This window comes from Vanessa cardui, chromosome 1 (assembly GCF_905220365.1).
Source record: "Vanessa cardui chromosome 1, ilVanCard2.1, whole genome shotgun sequence".
Classification (NCBI taxonomy): Eukaryota; Metazoa; Arthropoda; class Insecta; order Lepidoptera; family Nymphalidae; genus Vanessa; species Vanessa cardui.
This window is the reverse complement of record NC_061123.1, coordinates 13,954,027-13,974,892: the sequence shown is the minus strand read 5'-3', so window position 1 is coordinate 13,974,892 and position 20,866 is coordinate 13,954,027.

The following is a 20,866-nucleotide window of genomic DNA, read 5'->3' as shown; positions in this document are numbered from 1 at the left end:
AAGGAGAGCTTAAATTATAAGTTATATTTGAAATTTAATAATCGAGAGGTTTATTCATTATTAATATAATCCAAAATTGTTTGTTCAAGTTGCTATTTTTTAGTACACCAAGCTTAGTAACAAAAGTGGTCATATAAGTTTTTGAGGTTAGACAAACTGCAGAATATTTCAAGGGAAAAACTACAAAGCAATACAAATAATCATACCAACTGAACGCAATATCTGGAACATCGATATCTAAATGAATTATACAGTTATTAGAGCTTCAGTACATTCATTGGCTTATACGATATTCACTTGTTTCAGAAAAAAGTCACAGGTTAAAATCAAAATCTTTATGCAAGTATGCTTTTACAAGCACTTTTGAATCGTCAATTACCAATTAAGTGAAGCTACCTGATTAAGAGTTTTCTTACTTGGTTCAGTTCAATCCTGTCTGGATATGCACCACTCACACATCCGTTATGCTATCCTCAACAAAGTGTTTGTGTTCTGGTTTAAAAATAGAATTAGTCAATGTTGTTCAGTACAAGGAATATTTACCTAGTACAAATGTTTCTGCAAAGGGGACATTAAGACAATCAAATGTTTGGCAAATGGCAATGGCGAACAGCAGTTTTAATTTTGGTTGCCAATAGATTGACAAATATTGAGGGAATATTAAGATAATCTAAAGATTTATATTAATTGTTCTTTCTTAATTTATAGGCCAAATTAAAACGGTTATATATTTCTGTTTTAATTTAAAAAAAAATTAATGTATGTTACTAAATTTTATTTGATTGGAATGTTAGGAACGATTTAATGATCACAAAATATTTCATGTAACATAATTTTATGTTTTATTTCGAAAACTTTAAAATCATAGTTTTAAGGCAAATATTGATTGAATTCAATAGCTAATTTAATTATATTATACCGCCAAAAAATAGTTACTGTTTCGGATAAAATTACCTAAGACCTAAAATAAACAGGTAATAGAAACTCAGTAAGATTTTTTACAGCATATATATATTTGCCACAAGAAATATATGTGTATCAAAGAATCATCTACTATAAAAAAAAGAAAACAACCAACCAGCTACCATCCCGTTACTGGACAAATGCCTCAACTCCCTTTAGATGTAAAGGCATGGAGCTAATTCTACCACGTTAGTCCAATGTGGCTTAGTGGATACACATGTAGCAGAATTTCTTTGAAATTAAATACATGCAAGGTTGCCTTAAACACCAAGTAAGAAATAAATTATAAACACATGGAAAATTAGTCGTTAAAATACAATCATTTTAACTACTGGATCACCCCAGTTCAACGTACATATAAATACATCTATGTAAATAAATGGTGCATGTTTTAATAAGTATGTTGACAATTTATAACCAGGAACGACTTATTGTATACTGTCTCGAGAAATAAAAGGCTCCCACGAGATCGTCAAAAATGTTTATCCACACGAACCCACTGCGCTGCCTATCCCTTATACGTTCTATTTTGAAACTGCGAGTGGATTTTCTTGAAACATTTAGGAATACATCATTTCAAATAGCTTACACTTATATTAAGAAATTGTTGTTTAGGCTTCGAGCAAGTTTGTTTTAGTACGTTCATTTATCTTGTCCGTTACTTATAACCCTGTAATATGCTGTGATCCCATGTAATGGTTAAAATGTGCTAGATAAAAAATAAATTGATCAATTTGTTTTAAATGTAATAAAGAATGAATTTTGTGTAAAGTAAGTTACCGTAAAGTTTTTACTTTTGAATTATATTAAAAGTTATATTTGTTAAATTTAAATTGTCGTTTAAAAATTATGTTTTCCACAAATGGCCCAAAGCATACTTGCCTCTCGAGGAAATGGAACTTGCACCACATTGCTAAAAAGCAAGATGATGGATACTCAGGTGGCAAGATGTCATTGGACAGGGTCTCTTTTTGCTTTTTTGAAATGTTTTCAATGATGTAGTACCCTAATCTGATGGAAATCACTTACCATCGTCCATGGATACTTGCAATAGTTCTTTGATGAATTAGTATGCTCAATTTAAATTTATTTAGCAATCGAGTTTGGACTTTACAAGCAAACGAAAACTTAGCGTCGCTTGAAGTTTGAGCTTGAAGCCGCAATCTTTGGTCTAGAATCCATGTCATCTCGTTGGACCATCCTTACGTTTAGTGTTTAAAATATATGCAGAGATAACATCTATTAAATCAAAAATACCTCTTTCGCGTTGATTTATCGAAATTTTAATAAAATAAATTTAATAAATATAATCTAATATGTTGCTGTCTCTTTCTTAGTTGTTTTACGCAAACTAAGATATTTTCATTTATACGTTGTTACTCACGCAGTAAGTAAATAAAAGTGGAGGGGCTCGTAGTAATGACTAACCCTAGCCTTCAATACGGTGTTATGACATTTGATTCTATATCATAATTTATATCACATTATTATTGCATATTATACAATTATTGTTGTAATTAATTGATCAATAATTTGTTAAATTGTAATGAATATTCATTTACATGACATAGCATTTAATACTGGCATGTAACACTATTTCTTATTTTAAATATGATTGAGCTGTTGAAAACAATTGGACGATAGCGTGGCGAATTGTAACAAAAGATAGAGAGATTGGAACATCATTGTAAAACATAATTTTATTTTGGCCATCCCTAACTACTGAAATTACACTATATAACATTTAATTTGTTTTGTTCGATTCTATAAAATAGAACAAATAAAAATTTCCTTTAATAAAAATGAAATAATTTTATATTTTATAATAGGATTGTACTCTATTATTATCGAAAGCTAAAAATCGTTAAAGAACAAAGAGACTAGACATTTCGTGAAGTCGGAAAATTCAATACGAAAATAACAAACCGCTTTCAAGTCTTGCTTCTACACGTCCGACACCAGCTAATAAGTGTAGACGCGAATGAAGTAAAAATTTCTTCCATTGTCATTCGGGGAGCGTAGCGGTGGTAATGAGCTAAGTTCGCCGTTACGTCCCGTAACTTACATACCAATCGGAGTTCAGTTCTTTCTCATCGCTATTGGTAATCATGCCGCAAACATTGAAAACAAAAAAGTTCTAATTATGTTAGTCTTATGCGCAACATATTACTTATCAAAATTGAGCCTGGCTGGAATAGCAATGACTGATAATTTTTTTTTTAATTTTTTGCGCAATATTGATAGTTTATCAAGACAATTGTGACGTCAGTGCTAAGAGTAGAAATTGGTTAAACTGTAAACTTAGGTTACAGTAATGAAGATTTAAAAAAAAACAATCAATCTGTAATAAACAACGGCTAGATTGTTTTATCCAATATTATTAGATGACGCTTTTTAGTGAAAATAGACTAAATAAAAAATAGAGACTGTAAGATAATATAGAAACGCATAGCAAGGCTACTATCGTATAAAAAACTATAAAATAATAAATTAATCTTTATTAGTAACGAGATGAACCAGTTTCTTGTTTCGTAAATTTTATTTAGTGATGCAAAATCCTTCTTGCATACAAGCCCTTAAAAATTTTACCGCCTTTTGAGATTAAAAAAAATCATCAACATTTGATTGAACAATTAAAAGAGAAATGCGAGAGCTCTGTCTGTTACGCTTTCACGGTTAACCACTGAGCTAAATATGATAAAATATAAGTTTAATATATGTATAAAGAAATAAGCTATACCCATATAAACATAATCAAATCAAATCAATTTTATTCAAGTATACTTCACAATGAAGCGTTTTTGAATCGTCAATAATCAAATACTACCACCGTTTCGGAAAGCAGCTTCTAGCGAGAAGAAACGGCAAGAAACTCGCATTGTTGCTCTTTTCAAATAAACACATTTACAATGCTGTTATTGACAGTAATTAGCGTCCTATGATGGAACCCGAGCCTAACTCCTGGCGTTTCTCTCTAAAAAGTACTCTTTTAATGAATAGTATGATTTATTTATTTATTTAGTCTTAATAATATTTTTAAATTTTGAAAATGGTAAATTGATTATATTTTCCGGTATCTTATTATATATGCGTATACCATTGCCCAAAAACGTTCTATTTACCGTATGCAAACGGAAACTGGGGGTTACAAGTTTATTCTCATAGGTTTCTTTGTTATACGTAAAAGCTAAAACCTACGATTTCTTCAATACGCAGGTGAAGTCGCGATCGAAACGAGTATACACGTTGAGAAAGGTTCATCTTTAAAATTTTAGGTAACTTTCTAGATGTCTGTATAAAAATACGATTATTTTTTGAAAAATGAATGTATGTTAAAAAAAAGGGTTCTTTATCGTCGAAATTATTTTCGTAATGTGTTAACGAGTCTTCGAATTGTTTTAATAAATCTTAAAATTCAATCCTCTTTTATGACACAGAATTAAAAGGGTTAATTGTTAAACGACAGCCGTGAGTAAAATTTTTATGTCAAACGCTTACAATGTTAGCCTAGAATTTTTATCACATGGAATATGATAATGTCAGTTCAGTCCTCCGCACAGGTGATTCTAAATTCAAATTTCATTTTTAAATATCGAAGCATTACGTTATTCTACCGGGAAAATAAAATCAGCGATTTTTTCTTTAGATCTTGTTTATTAGGTGATAACTGTAACATTTTATGAAATAGCTGGTATTTATTTCAGATGCAATATGAAAAGCTGCTCTAGTTGTATATTGGGTGGAAAGCAGTCACGATCTCTAAAGTCACTTTAATTCACAATTGTTTTAATATCCAACATCACGACATATTACAAAACAAAGTACTCAAACAAAAAAAAAACAAACTCCAAAACTACTGAACAGATTTACATGCAGTTTTAACTAATGGACAGAGGGATCTATAAGGAAGACTTAGGTATATAATTTATTAAGCTTTTTGTGTAAATAAGTTGAAATAGAACGAAGATTATACATGTCGGAAAAAAGCAACAAATATACATAAATTAAAGATAAAAGTATAAAAAAACCTATGTCATGTAACCCGTGAAAAGCCGGGACGTGCCGGTAGTTAATCCGTAAAATCAACTTTTGAATATATTAATAATATATACACAACCAGAAAAGGTACAAAAACTTTCATTAAAAGTATAACAATGCTTCTATAATTTTTGCTTCTACTGGTGACAGGACTATTTTGAAATGCAGTCTTGCCAACATTCCACGCCGTAATAATTTATACAGTAACTATTTTTAATTCTTGTTCAACACTGCCTCAATAGTTGTTATGTAAATATAAACTCAAATATAATGTAATCAGTATGGAACCAAGCGATCTTCCCGCACGTACTGCGTTAATACAATCTATCTTCGCACACGTTCAACGTCTTTTTATCTCATGCGTTTATTCCAATATAATATCTCAGTGAAAAGGAAATTTCAAGTACCCCGAAAATGTTAGTATGTGATGGGAAATTCATTCTTGCACTAGAACTCTCGGTCGTATCGGATTTCTGTACAGTCCAGTCTTATAACTAATCAAGTCCTGACTGTTTCGGTGATGAAATGGCTAGATTAGCTTTAGGACCCGAGGTCCTGAGTTCCAACCCCAGGTCGGTTCTATGGTAACGGTAATATTATAATTATTACTATATAGTCTGGAAGTTGGATGTTTTCGGATTAACCGTCTCATCGGATTATGAGAGTGTACCTGTTTGTATAATTTAAACATTTATTTAGTTCTTATTATGTATCAATAGATGTCGTGCTTCATATTATTCGTTTTTCTGAATCACGCTATCCTTTGCCAAAGGAAGTTATATATGAGTAGTAATACAAATTAATAAACCATCTTTGTCTTGGAAACGTTATTTATTTGTGGTCGTTCGGGCCGGATTATTTCGTAGTTATTTTGTCTCAATTGAGATTGGTCATCGTCGTCCAGGATCCTAGATTTTGTTTCTGTTATTTCCTCAAAAGCCTCAATGTAATGAATTTAGATAACATCTATTGAGAATAATTGCTATTTTTTTAAAAGAGCAATTGGACGTAGTATTGACTCTGTTGTGTAATCATATTTAATGCGACACAAAAGATTTACTCGGACTAAATATCTACCGATCTAATAGTATAATAACAATACATGATGTTAGGTTATTATCTATCTATACTTTTATTAGTATGTAAATTATCCGTTTGATCTAGCGTTGAAAAAAGTAGGAGAACGATTTTGATAAATATTTTTATTTTTTAAGGGTAAGATTAGAATAAAGAATCCGCTTTTATCTCGCCAAGGCGACTCAATATTATGACGACTATCAAATTGACTAGATATAATGATTCTGTTATAACCTGTCATAATCTAAACAAAAAACTACACGAGTATCCAGTATAAGATAAACAATATATTGAGGTTTGAAAAAAGAGTTGTTTTAACGTTCCCAGTAGCCTATTTAAATTCTTGAGTATTTATTCACTGTTTCATAAATGTAAGATGGTGTCATAAGCGTTTATTGTCAAAGCAGGCTTCATTTAACATCACAACCGCTTTCTCATATGAAATAAAACACCTAGATTTTTCTTCTCAATCTCTCGAGTTACGTTCAGTCAATTATGTCCGTTAAAACGTCATAATTGTTTACTTCCACCGTACAAAATTGAATCATATACTCATCTTCATACATTTCATGTCTTGTGGTTTCTCAAAGCTACTTCAGTTGTGCGCTTTGAACGTGACTTTTAGGATGTAAGAAGCTACAACAGTTGAATAGTTTATGCTATTTTGAACCTTAAGTGAGATTGATAAGGTTTATAATTAGTTGTAGGGAGCGCTTTGTTGGCTAGTAAGAGTCGGAATTGAGGGAAGGTGGCAGTAAATAACAAGAAAGATCGGATTATTTCGATAAGATCGTAAAATGAAACAAGGCGTGCCTCCACGGGACGTTTTCTTGAATACGTTACAGAGTAAGTTAAGCAAGTAGGTAAACTCGAATAATAAATATAATTTTTGCTTAAATATTTAGTTGCGGTCTTTATTTTGGGTTTTGCAATACATTCGTTTGGATTAATATTTATTGGTGTTATTTTTATGCCTATTATAATTTATAACCTGTGTTCAACGTTTGCATTTAAATTACGATAAATAGACTATAGGATATATATTCGAATGAAATCTTTTTTCTTCTTTGATTTTATCAACTAATCTGGTTGCCTTTTCCGTTTATATGATCAAACTGTTTAATATCAAATAATTTACGACCTCGTTAACTTATATAATAATGAAATCACCAGAAAGCTAAACAATTACTAAGGACCATATCATTAAATAAGCCTCTTAATAAATAAAATAACATGAAATTCAAGCTTGCCGCATCAATAGACAAAGTGTGAAATGAGTCCTTTCTTCAAACGTATTGTAAATGGTATAAATTTTTGGAGTATCAATTTAAAGAAAATATTACGTGACGTATCCTAATAAATAGTAATAAAAATTTAAACAAAATTCAAGTAGCTTTAAAGATAATACACGATTACTAATGTTATTATGGTATATAAGCTCTGAGCAGTCCAGTGAGTATGAGAGCACGCGCGGGTCCAAGTGCAATCTTATTTTTCAGGGCGGCTCGCTGGCTCGCTGCCGGCGGCTTATTGCCTACGTGCCGGCCCGGTCGCGCTCCTGTCATATTATTCTATCGAACGGCTATCGGCTGCGCCCACACGACTGATATTAGTATACCCGAAGCTGCTTTCTTCAGATATTGGACCGGATCGTAAATAAAACTGCCGCCGCGCGGTTGAGCAAAACGCCAGCACTCATTCCGGTTATCACCTTAAGTATTCGAAACGAAATATCGCATTGCCAAGTTGCATTTTCTTTCTGACTGAACGATTTTTTTAAATATATTTATCACATTTAGCGAATTTATAAAGTATAGTACATAGTTTAGGATTTAATGCTATTTTGTTTTGTAATAAATGAACGTCTTATATGTGCCAAATATTAAAATGATTACATAGAATATTCTTGATATTCTGATCATGATTTTTTTGTGCAGTATCTCTAGTAAAACGAAAATTTAAGAGTATTTAACTTCATGAATAAAGTATATTTTAGTATGACTTGGTGGCGTTATTATCGATCTTTATTTAGCTGGTTAAGAGTTACAACACTATCTATCTCTTTCTTGCATTACAAATTAAACATTAAAGTGAAGAGACAAAGCTTTGCGTAACTTTACAGCGTTTATTAAAAAGGGGAGTTATTCGAGTGAAAGAAAACATTAATTTAAAGTTTCAGGTGTATAATTTCGGTAAATAATAACATAATAAGAAAAATCGTAGCTTATTGCTGAGGCGAACGACGCCGCTGAGAGTTGGCAGGAAAAGCGAAAGTTTTATCTGAACAGTACTCGAGTCGTTCTCATTTCCACGGAGTCGTTTTGATCATAATCGCAGTAGGGTTGAACCGCTGGATAATTGCTGATCTTGCGATACACCTGCCGGCTATCGCTTCACCGAGATGGGTATATCGATGCGATGATAGTAAATTTCTATTACTTGCTTTCAATTTTGGTTTCAATCTTAATTTAATAAATTTTAAATGGAAGAAGATATGATCGCTTATAACAATTTTATATAACAATGATGTTTAATAAAGTCGCTGTTTTATTCAATTCTGTCCTTTTCTCTCATAATTGATTTTACATTCGAAAGAAGAAGACGACATTAATTGTTAAACGCTCATTAAATATGAAAAACACTATTGTTTATTCAACCATAAAATTAAGGTAATAGAAAAATGTATTAACTCGAGGGAAATATACGTCAAAATTACAAAGCATGCCGAGATAAATTTTAAACAGACACACAGGGGAATTATAAACGTTGACAGTTTTGACAAAACGACTTTTCAATTTGTTGGTATTATTTCGAAAAATTCCATTATTCAACTCACCTCCTCAGTAAGTTTGCTAGATAACTAAATATTTGTTACTTGTAATATGTTTGAAAAAAAAATAGTTGTACCGCAATCTTTTGGTACTGTTGTGTTCCGATTTGAAGGATGAGTGAGCTAAATATTGGTACAAGGGACCTAACTACTACTACCAAGTTCAATGACACATTAATATTTCTTACAGCAATAGACAATATTTTGGTATGATTTGGTGGCCTTATTATCAAACTTTATTCAGCTGGTTAAGAGTTACAGCTCTGTCTATCTCTTTCTTACTTTAGTAATTTAACATGGGCTGTGGTGACTCATTTATCCATTTAACCAAACCACGAGCTCAAGCGCATATAAGCGATTCTTCAGTGCTTATTTAATATAAGTCCTGTTAAAAGAATGTTATTTTATATTTGATTTGGTTTGATTTGTCAGTCATGAAATCTATTCATAATTTTGTGTTGTCTTTTTTCAAAATTTTATTTTTCCCAATTTGATTACGATAATCAATTATTAATTAAATTTAGGGTTGAAGAGGTATTAGGTATTACCTAATACCTCTTCATCTGTTTTTGTGTGATGATGATTCGGTGAAAAAAATCTGACGAAAAATTTACTTAAAAGTCTAAATTATACAGGCTGTAAACAATCATCGCGGAATTGTCCATAGATACGGTTATAATCCTTTTTTTATTTTTGTAAATATTTCTCCCTTTTTTACATTATTGTTGTAACAGCTAATATGTATATATAAATCATTAAGTAACGCAGAAGGCTCAAAAATAAACAAAATTTACAAAGTAATTACGATAGGTTAGAATTTAATTTAACTTATAATAAATTCTATAGAACACGTATTTTAATGTTACCAAACTATATGTAGTTCACAAAACTTATTAATACACGTTAAGCCCTTAGAGAGAATCCTGATTCCATTTTATTAGCATATCGTGTTAGTGGTTACAGTGGACCCCTAATAAAACGCGTCGCGGTAGCGCCGTGTTTGCCGTGACGCCCCGGAGATGACAGATAGAGCACGCCGGCCCCTTTCGTTCTTATAAACTAGCGCCAGCGAAACTAGACAACCAGAAATGTTTTTAATGCGAAATTTAACTGAATATTTGTACACTGCTCTTAGAAATTATATATGCATTGTTTTTTATGTTTTTTTAAATACATTTATTGATAAAATAAACATGAATCAAAACCTGTATACCGACATAAAAACAGTTTCCTTATTACTTCTATAGTTTAAAAGTTTAAAATTTAGCTATGACATATTCATACATCGAAATTTCCATATATTGAAATAACGATTAAAACAGCACAGTTGAAAAATATGAAAATAAACACAAAGCGACTTTTGCAGGAGCAAAGACGATATATACTTTTTATTAAAAAAAAAAAAAAAAACAAAACACTTTTTTTAACCTTTATAACAGACAATCTTTCTAAATAAATGACACTATCCGACAATGCAGTTGCTTGGTGGATTAGGCTCTTAACCTTGACCTCAAAAGGAAAGGAGGCGATAGCCCAGCAATGGTCATGCATGTATATTATGAAGGTATAACAAGAGGTCTTAGGCTTTGTTAAAATAATTTTAAGTAGCATGTATAGAATGCGTGTATGTAACGCCGAGTGTCCTATTATTATATTCTTGAAACTATTCGATTTGCTGTAATCGCAACTTATAGAGTTGTCTAGCAAGCGTAATTCTAAAACATCCTTATAAAAATCATTCCGTGAGTTTCAAAAGTATGTCACTAATAGAAACGATCGTTTATATATAGAATATACATATAGAAACTTTTTCGCTAAACGTTAATAATAATGTTCATGTTAATACATAAAGTACTTAATAAAAAAGTTCCAAATGAAAACAAACTACATGCAGTATTTTTAAAAATTCGAATCGTAACTTTTGATTACTACAATATCTTGGTTATAATTCAAATGAACTGCATTGAGAACTAACGAATTTCACTTCTCGGAACCTTTCTGTACATAAATCAACAGTTTAATATCATTAAGCGGCTGCGCCTAAAGTACGCTTTAAAACTTCTCGGTTTTAATTCGCCTGTGAGAGATTTTAATTTAGCGCGAAACTGTTTCCTTGAACGCATTATTATGCATTCATATATTAACAGCGAACTGACATTTAACGCTAGGCACGTATTGTTCGCTATAATTTATTTATGAAAAAAAAAGTATACGTTCCATTTCACGCTGTTTAAGTTTGTGTATTCATTAAATTAAATTTCAATTCTAGGAATTCTACTGTTTCATTGGGGATCGTTGAGTTAAATTGCATGCGATTATACACGATACGACTGAAAATATTTGTCAGAACGATATACAAGGAAATTTAAATATATGGGTTTAGAAGACACGTTTTAATACTTATTTATGACATAGGAACATACAAGGAATATTTACAAAATTAACCAACTGTAATTTTTTTATTCACATAAGAATTAATAACAGATACAAATATGTTAAAAATAGTTACTGTATAAATCTTGACCGTGTGGAATGGTGGGACGAATGCTAGCAGCATTTCCCAGTTGAATCGCAATTCCGATCCTCTGAGCTAAAAACGAACCAGCCCTTCTGTCACCGTTGGAGGCAATAAGGCGAGGTGTTATAAGCACAGTAAACTTGTACGTGATTTTTATAACAAGCGAATTTCGGTCACCGTCTGTTGTTTCAAGGATTAACTGAGCAGGAGTTGGGATAACTATCTATTTACTCAGATTCATTCTTCAGTCGGGTTAGGTAGGTTAAGTAAGAGTAGGAAATTCTGACACAAGTCACAGGAATAGCGACTTTCAGTTTTAAAAGCACTGGAGTCTATGTCTGCTAACTTCTTCACTCAGGTCTATTACAGAGGACAAAAAACTTAGTATTTTTGGAACTAAGCTCTTTTGCGCGGCTTACAATAGTGTGAATTGGCAGAAATGGTCACGTAAGCAAACGCGCTCAACCCCTCCAAGCTTTCCATCCCTTTCCCTCTTTTTCCGTCTCTTTCTGTTATAAAAAGGTTTTATACGATATTGCTTAAACTTATTGTTTGTTATTGTTTTAATTCATACAGTATTTTAATAACAATTTGTTTCTTGTCACTAACGTATTCTTAAATTTTGCTTATTGATTTCATTGTTGTTTGTTATTTAATCTTTACATAAAATAAAATTGGAGTGTCTGTTTGTAATATTAAAATAGCCCTTCTTACTCAAAGCATATGTATGTATACACGGTACATATTCCAAAATAACATTTTTTACAATATTTGTCTGTCTGTCTGTTTGTTTCGCCTAATCTCTGGAACGGCTAGACCGACTTTGACGGGACTTTCACTGGCAGATAACTGATATAATAAAGAGTAACTTAGGCTACAACAATATATATTTTTGTTAAATTCAAACGCGTACAAGGTCGCGGACACAGCTAGTATATATTATAAAAGTAAATTATAGTTAAAAAATGATATATTTTACGTTTCAACGCATTATAAGCATGTAGAACATCAATCTATGTAATAATATTATTAATTAATTTTCGATTTAATATTACATTATAAGCCTCTGAATACATAGCTTATTCTAATTATAATTCAAACCATTTTCCTAACATAATTATCTAACTCAGTATATTAACAAACAATCAAATATAAATTATCTAAACCCTATCAAGATAATAATTAAATTGCTAAAAGATTCGTGTAATGAAAATTGAAATTTCGGAAAGAGCAAGTAATGAAGTCCTTATTCGAGTCTGTTTTTAACATTATATTAGTTCATAAAAACTTGCGGTGCCGGCGACCTGTTTCCAGAACAAGAAAGCATTACTTTACATTGCAGTGACATTTTTCTTTATGAACTTCCTCGCCTTGTTTTTTATTAATTCCTTTTCCCCAGAAATAAAAGCGGGGAGCAATGTTTACACATTTCAAACGACTTTGAAGACGAATATGTGCTCGCTCCCCGAGGATTTGTATAAAAGCGGTGTTTGTATTTAATTGTCTTTAATATTCCTCTTAATAATCATTTTATTTAATATTATCCTTACTTGTAACGATCACATTTTGTATTATATATTATACGATTGGCTTGTGAAATGCATGCTTGTTTAACAATTTATTTTTATCAATCCAGTTTAAATAACTCTTTTGGTTTAAGGCAGCCTATTTGTCGAGATTGTTTATCACCTATAGTAATATATAACACAAGTGACACCACGCTGAGCAGCCAGTTTAAATAATAAAGTTGAAGAGTTTATATCGTTGAACGCGATCGTTTCAAAAACTACTAGTCTGATATGGAAAAAAAACTACTTTTTTGGTTTTTATAGACCGTTTATTGCGATAGGCTATATAACTTAGGATTCTTACGCGCCCAGCAGTACCTGCAAAAGTCAAGCTATATTGTCAACAATATAGCTTGACTTTTGCAGGTACTGCTACTATATTCAAATATATAAAATACATGCTAGGAGTCGAGATGGCCCAGTGGTTAGAACACGTGCATCTTAACCGATGATTGATGACGGGTTCAAACCAAGGCAAGCACCGCTGATTCATGTGCTTAATTTGTCTTTATAATTCATCTCGTGTTCAGTGGTGAAGGAAAATATCTTGAGGAAACCTGCATGTGACAAATTTCATAGAAATTCTGCCACATGCTTATTCCACCAACCCGCATTGGAACAGCGTGATGGAATATGTTCCAAACCTTCTCCTCAAAAAGAGAGGAGGCCTTTAGCCCAGCAGTGGGAATTTACAGGTTGTTGTTGTTGTTATATAAAATACATATGTATAATCTCTGGGAGAACTATAAGCGATTCCTCCAGTTGCTCTAGTTGCACCCTCTCAGTCTCACGGGACAACGCTTGCGCAAGCTGTGATGATGACTTACGGGTTGGTTTGCTCATGCTCACCAGGGTTTCAGAGAGCCTCCAAGCTAAAGGCGATCTCGGGTAAAGGCAAACATTCTCGGCGATGCTTTGGGCGGCAGGGAAAGGTGTACTCTTTTTCGGAAGAACGGGTCACAGGAAGTACTTTCTTCACGCTTTCGCAGCTTTCTTCTGTTATTTTCTCAAAAAAATTTCGCAGGGACTTCCTCTGGAGCCCCACCTCGATACTTTTTGTCAAGGTATGATGGTGAACCACACTTATGTTAGGAGAATGATACAGTTCTTTCAAGTATTTACCGAAATAGCCATGCCCGGTAAGCACTTCGATCGTAAGTGTAGTATATCTATGACCTATATAACTTGAATAAAACCGTAGCAGATAGCTCGTATGTAATAAAAGTATAATCCGTTATCCAAAATTTAATCGCAATTTTCGTGTTTTCAAAAAAAAACTAAACCTAAATTTGGTTGATTGAAAAAGTCTACCAGTTTTTATTTGATTCTATATACGGATTGTCAAGCTCTGATTAGTTTTTTCTGTATTTCAAAAACACAGCGTCCAGTCTATTTATGTGACGTATGAAAGTTGTGGTTTCGATTTATTCGCCTTTATTTTTATTGGACTAATAGGCGTTCTATTTCAGGATATTGAAACTATTTATTTCACAACCTAAACTTAATATTAAAAAAAAAAATAGGTTATTAACCTAAAAGAAAAATGAAAGAAATTAAATGCTAGATTCACACCTGTCTTTAATTTTGGAATTCATGTTCCAAACCGGTTATTTAGTCACGTGTTTCCTATGATTCCATACCATTCATATGATTGCATTGTAAATGTATGCAGTATCAGTAAATTGCGTAATGTGTCTTATAAATATATTCAACATCATCATCATCAATACCAATAGCCCTTTAAGGAGAAGGTTTGGAACATATTCCACCACGCTGTTTCTATGCGGGTTAGTGAAATACACATATGGCAGAATTTCTATGAAATCAGACAAATACAACTTTCCTCATGATGTTTTCCTTCACCACCGAGCACGAGATGAATTATAAACACGAATTAAGCACATGAATATTTACTGGTGCTTGTCTGGGTTTGAACCCGCAATCATCGAAAGATGCACGCGTTCTAACCACAGGGCCATCACGGCTCAATCAATGTTCAATAGATGGCATACAAAAAACATTTAAATAATTATCGCGACACATGCCAGAAATTTGCCAGTTGACTTAAATGTCAATTTGTATTTAATTGCATCAGTCAATCGAAATATATTTTCATCAAACATTAAACATTTTACTGCAATAAATTCATTTATTTTCACAATGGCGTATAATAAGTGATCCTCACATAGTCGCTATTCTCCGTGACACAATTTCATTCGAGTTATTTCGGGGCTCAAGATGAATCGATTCGACAACTTAAGGATTCATTCGAGAAGTCGTAAACTCGGAGTGTCTCGCTGTTTAATATACCCCGCGTTGCAAGAAACAATTAGACACGGGAATACTCATACAGTTTTATTTGAATGTCGGAATAAAGTTACACGTAGGATGTGGTATGTATTAAGTGTAGAAGTGCAATTTGCATATAAAATAAACGCTCTTTAATAGGTTTTGTCATCGATCTTCTTATAGGTTCTATCAATATCCTTATAGCAATGGATTTTTTTTTAATTTACAGCATTATCGAATTTTAAATGTGTATATTCGATAATGCTGCATATTTAAAAAAAAATCTCTTTATCTCTTATTTATCGATCGTAATAATTTAGTAACTTTACCAATATGCATTACTGTATATTATTTTATTAATAATGACTATGTTTTTACTAATATTCGTATTTCCTCCTTCATTTGGGCGTAAAACTTACGGTAGGAATGCGATGATCCAAATGGGTTTAAATTGAATCTATGACTTTCGAATACGACGAGACAGATCCGCGTTCGGAGCTCTATCACTACTTTTAGTACTATCAAGCCGATATATTTTAGGATCAATAACAAAACATGTTCTATTAAACATTACGGCCCTTTTCAATTTTAAATAGCGACTTAATATACCTCCTAATAAACCTTACCTCTCTCTAAACCGTCTAATAAACTTTAAATGATTAATTATTCGTTTATTTCGCACATCGTTGTAAGGAACACGGTAGCGTGTCGAATGACGTGTAATACTCGGATATAAATCCTGGAGACACCGTGACGGGAGGAGGCGCCTACACACAGAATGAGAGATATCTGCTCTCAATGTAAGTCGTCTCTGCTAAATTCGCTTTTAACTGTTCCCTCGAATATACGACACTGCCTTACACTCTAATAGAGTCTATTTGTATCGTTATTTCCAATATCAATTAACGCTATTCACACGCTAATGTCGCTGAAGATAGTACTTTTATGAGCACTTTGTATTTAAAGTGCTTCAGTTAGGGCGATAACGCGGGATAACAGTCGACTTGCACAATATTCAAATGAAATTGCATCTTTGCCAAAACTAGCGGGAGAATGGCGTCGCAAACATTACATTAATATAAAATAGCATATCTGACCCTTATGTCGCGGCCGTCTCTTTGTTTTTATAGGTCGTTGAATAACAAAGTGTACGCTAAGTAATTCGTGGGCAGGTATAAGTGGTGTAGCTTTGAACACGTTTTATTTCTAAATATCTTGTTAGTTTAGTGGCTGGTTTTTGAAACTGGGAACCAAAGATCAAATTCGACCAAGCCCGTTCGGCACCAAGTCGAGCTACAACTTAGAAATTCATAGTAGTAGTTCGGAGTTTGGAAGTTGCCGGTATTTATACTTCATGGAAAATACGTAAATTAGCTTTACGGTCGTGTGCCCGAACTCTCTCTGGTATAATCGGGATATGGGAGTGAGGAAGAAGAAAGAAATTTGCACAATTTAATACATTTACTTGATGGTGGGACTTGGGACCTACCCTTTTAGGTAGGGTAGGTATAATCTACTCATCAGATATTCTACCGTCGAAAATTAGTACTTATAAACACAGCCATAAGGTACAAGATCAGAATACAGACCCAGTATACTTATCACTTTAGCTTCTAAAGTTTGTAGTGCATTGGTGATATAAGGATTGAATAATATCCTACAGCGCCAATATCTATGGGTGGCGGTGACCACTTACCGTCATATGGGACATTTACTCGTCTGTACATACATGTAAGAATTAGTAATATTAAATGATAAAAAAATTTGAGGAATGAAAACGCTTCACTTAAATTTTTCAGTACTGATGATTTCTCCTCTGATGAAGAAGATTTGGGTATTATGCTGTCCGATCCATTTATTTATTCCAGGTTCACTTAACAGGTAATATGTTTTTCCAACACTGACCCTGAAATAAATTACACACAAAATAAGACCATTAAACTATATTATGTCGTCAGTTGAGTCAATCTCAATTACATTTACAGCACAATTAGTACACAGGCAGAATTAGTTTAAGTGTGTAGTACAAAGCTTCAAAGAGACGATATCAGTTAGCTAGTCAATCGAGATTGTACGTACTATTTATATCAGGAACGATGTAGTGCTTTAGGCTAAAACTCTTATTACGCTAATAATTTACTAATGTAGGCATTCGTCGGCCCTGGCTTTCATTGCAGCCGGCTATAGGTCGGCATCAATACTAAACGCAATTAACTGGAGTGCACCGTTTTTGATATAGTACTGAGTGCCGACAGCAAAGGCCCGTGTGCGAATTGAAACCGAATCTATTACATAATATATATTTTATTTACATGTTTACTTTTTTTATATTGTAATTACCAACTATAGATTAAAGAATTAGACTTTCGTAATTATTTTAAACGATTGAAAAAAAAATACTAAATAGGTCTTCTGATAATATTGTCACAAGTGACTTAATGCATGACTTAATTTACTGTAAGAAATATTAACCGATATTTTAGATTCTACCTTGAGCATGGACGCGGATAGATATAGATTAAGGAGTGATCAAAGAAACGATGGATGGATTGTATGAAAGGCTATATGGTTGGAAATAATGTTGCTTGTGAGATGACATCAGACAGAGAAGTATGGAAGAAAAAGACACGTTGAGCTGACCCCAAATAAGATATAAACAGGAGGATGACGATTTTAAATACCTTCTTCCGCCGTGAACTAAAATAACTAACATGTTATATTTCATCTACTACTTTGTGCTATAGTATCAGAATTATATAAAGTATTGCTTTTTTTTTCAAATAGTAGTACGTAAGCTCGCATTGCCATTGTAAGAAATATTAACCATAGCCTTACATACCTAATGAGCCATCAAACTAGGGAAATAAGTTGTGAACCTTATGTCTATATTTAGTTACAGTGGCTCAAACTATAATACAATAATACAAGTATTATTGCTCTTTAGTCTGAATATATGACTTGATGGTAATTATCCAAACCGACTTGGATAAAGCCCTACCACCAAATAAACGTAGTACACCTCACTAACATAATATACATAGTTATAGATTATTATTCTTGTATCCGGTACAATTTAAGCGCCAATAGAACAATGATTACAACGGGGCGCGGTTTATTTGCCGATGTAAAAAGTCACATGATCCATCCTGACCCCTTGAGCTATTGAGGACCCCACTCCAAGCACAAGAGATAAGTCACATCAATAGTCAAAATTGAAAGTGAGTGAAATTTTGAGGTGCAGGAACTTCTGCAATAAAATTGTATAGGTACCGAAGGATTCTCTACATTGCACTGCGCCTTCTAGTAAATGTTTTTATATTGATTTAGCCCTTTTTCATTTGTTGTTGTTCACGTTATGAAAAAAAAATCTTAATGCAAGACTTCTATAAAGTAATCAGCCCATAAATGTCCTCTTGCTGTGCTAAGATTACCTCCTTCTTTTGAGGAGAGAAGATTTGGACCTTAAATACGCTGCTGCAATGGGGTTGATGGATAAACATTTGGCTGAATTTCATTTAAATTATACGATGTTTGCTTTAAGCACGATTGAATTACACTAATCAAGCACAAGACAATTCAGTTGCAATGCCTGAATTTGAATCTGCAATCACCGAATAAAATGCACGCATTCTAACCACTTGGCCATCTCGTCCTCTGAAAAACATACTTAATAATAAAACCAGCATTATTTATGTAATATCGTCTTTTGTGCTAAAGAATACTAGGAAGATAATAATTACGGTATTAAAGTTAATATTCTAGTCACTGTAATCGTATTGTCTTTCTCAGTACAATATATGACATTTTTTTTAGAAAAGATATAAACATTTTAATTTATAAAATAGTGCTCTGTAAGTAACAAGTATACTTTTTAATTAATCTACACTAATACTATAAAAACGAAAGTAACTTCTGTTGTTCTTTCATGGTCAAACCACCGAATTTGATTGAATTGTTACGAAGCAAGCACGAATCTTTAGTAGTACATAGTATACTTTTCTAAAAAGCGAGGGAAGCCTTCGGCGACATCTAGTTTTATTATGATCTAAGGACTAAATGAAATGAAGAATGAAAGTGTGTGTTACACTATTTCTCATATTAACTAAAACGCATATATTAGCCATTAAACATATGGTACCGTAAACCTAACCCATAGTCTAAATCCGATGGACCAAATAGTAGTATAATATTTTTGAATTAATAAATCATTACATAATATAAAAAAGTCGCTTACCGCCTTCTGTCCCTATGTATTCTTAGATCTTTTAAAAATTAGATAACGGATTTTGTTGTGTTTTTTTTTAATAGATTCATTAATTCTAGAGGAACGTTTATATGTTTAATACATATACAGTAGAAGCATTGATAATTTAAGATGTTTTAAAGTGATGTCTTAATTTGTTTTGCGCTTAAAGTGCACATTGCACGCGTGCGAAGCCGGGGCCGGTGGCTAGTAGACATTATATACGAAGGTTATGCGGTTTTATTTTTCTACATTGAATAATCAAACATTTTTATTAATAGTTCCGATAAGCTGAGAGAATTGTTCGAAAGCGAAATATTTCCCCGTTGAAAATCTGTCGATATATGTTCTGGGCTGTTGATTTACGATTTCATTAGTTGCGTGAAACTCGACGAGACAGAAACAATACGAACTAACATCTATTGAATGCATATGTACGTATGACGTAAGTATTATACGGGTAAACAAACATTTTTTTTCTTAAAAGTGTAAATAATTATAAATATTAAACAACATCACATACATTACTTTTATCCCAATGTAAGTAGCTAAAGCACTTGTGTTATTGAAAATAAGAACTAACGACGGTACCACAAACACCCAGACCCAAGACAACATAGAAAGTAATAAACTTTTTCTACATCGACTCGACGGGGAATCGAACCCGAGACCTCGGAATGGTATATAAAACCGGTATGCACACTACTCGATCATGGAAATCAATCAATTAAAATTATAAGTTCTGAATGTGAGATACGAAGGCCTTGTAACAGCCAGTAATACTAATTGTCAACTAAAAAGGATATATTACTTGAGTTTTTATAATTTAACTACCGTATGACCGTATACGTTCACGATTCCATTTCGATTTGAATTCGAATATTTCTCAAAAAATAACGCCAGCTTAATAGCAACTGAGGATTGATTCTACTTATTTGTATTGGTTACAATCCGGTCCGATCCAACTTCGACCAAACCGCAACTGGATAGCTGCATTTGTTGAAAATTTACGCTGCTGAACTGCATTCGATTCGATTTCGACTAGCTGTCAATTTATTAGGAAAACAGGGGCCAAGTCCTCATCGTCATAGGCCGATAGCAATTGGACCTGACAGTTCAAATAGTTTCACAGCATTGCGTGTATTGTAAGTCACAGGAGTGTTGTCATTAGCGCCTTTTTGACTTCGGACTACCAGAGTATTTTTGAATAATAATGGAAATATTTTTATTTATTAATATATATGAGTTGTATGAAATTTAGTGCTATTAAAGTTTATGTATAGAATGTTAACATTTTGTTTATAATATATGGATTACAAATATATTCAAATATTAATAAA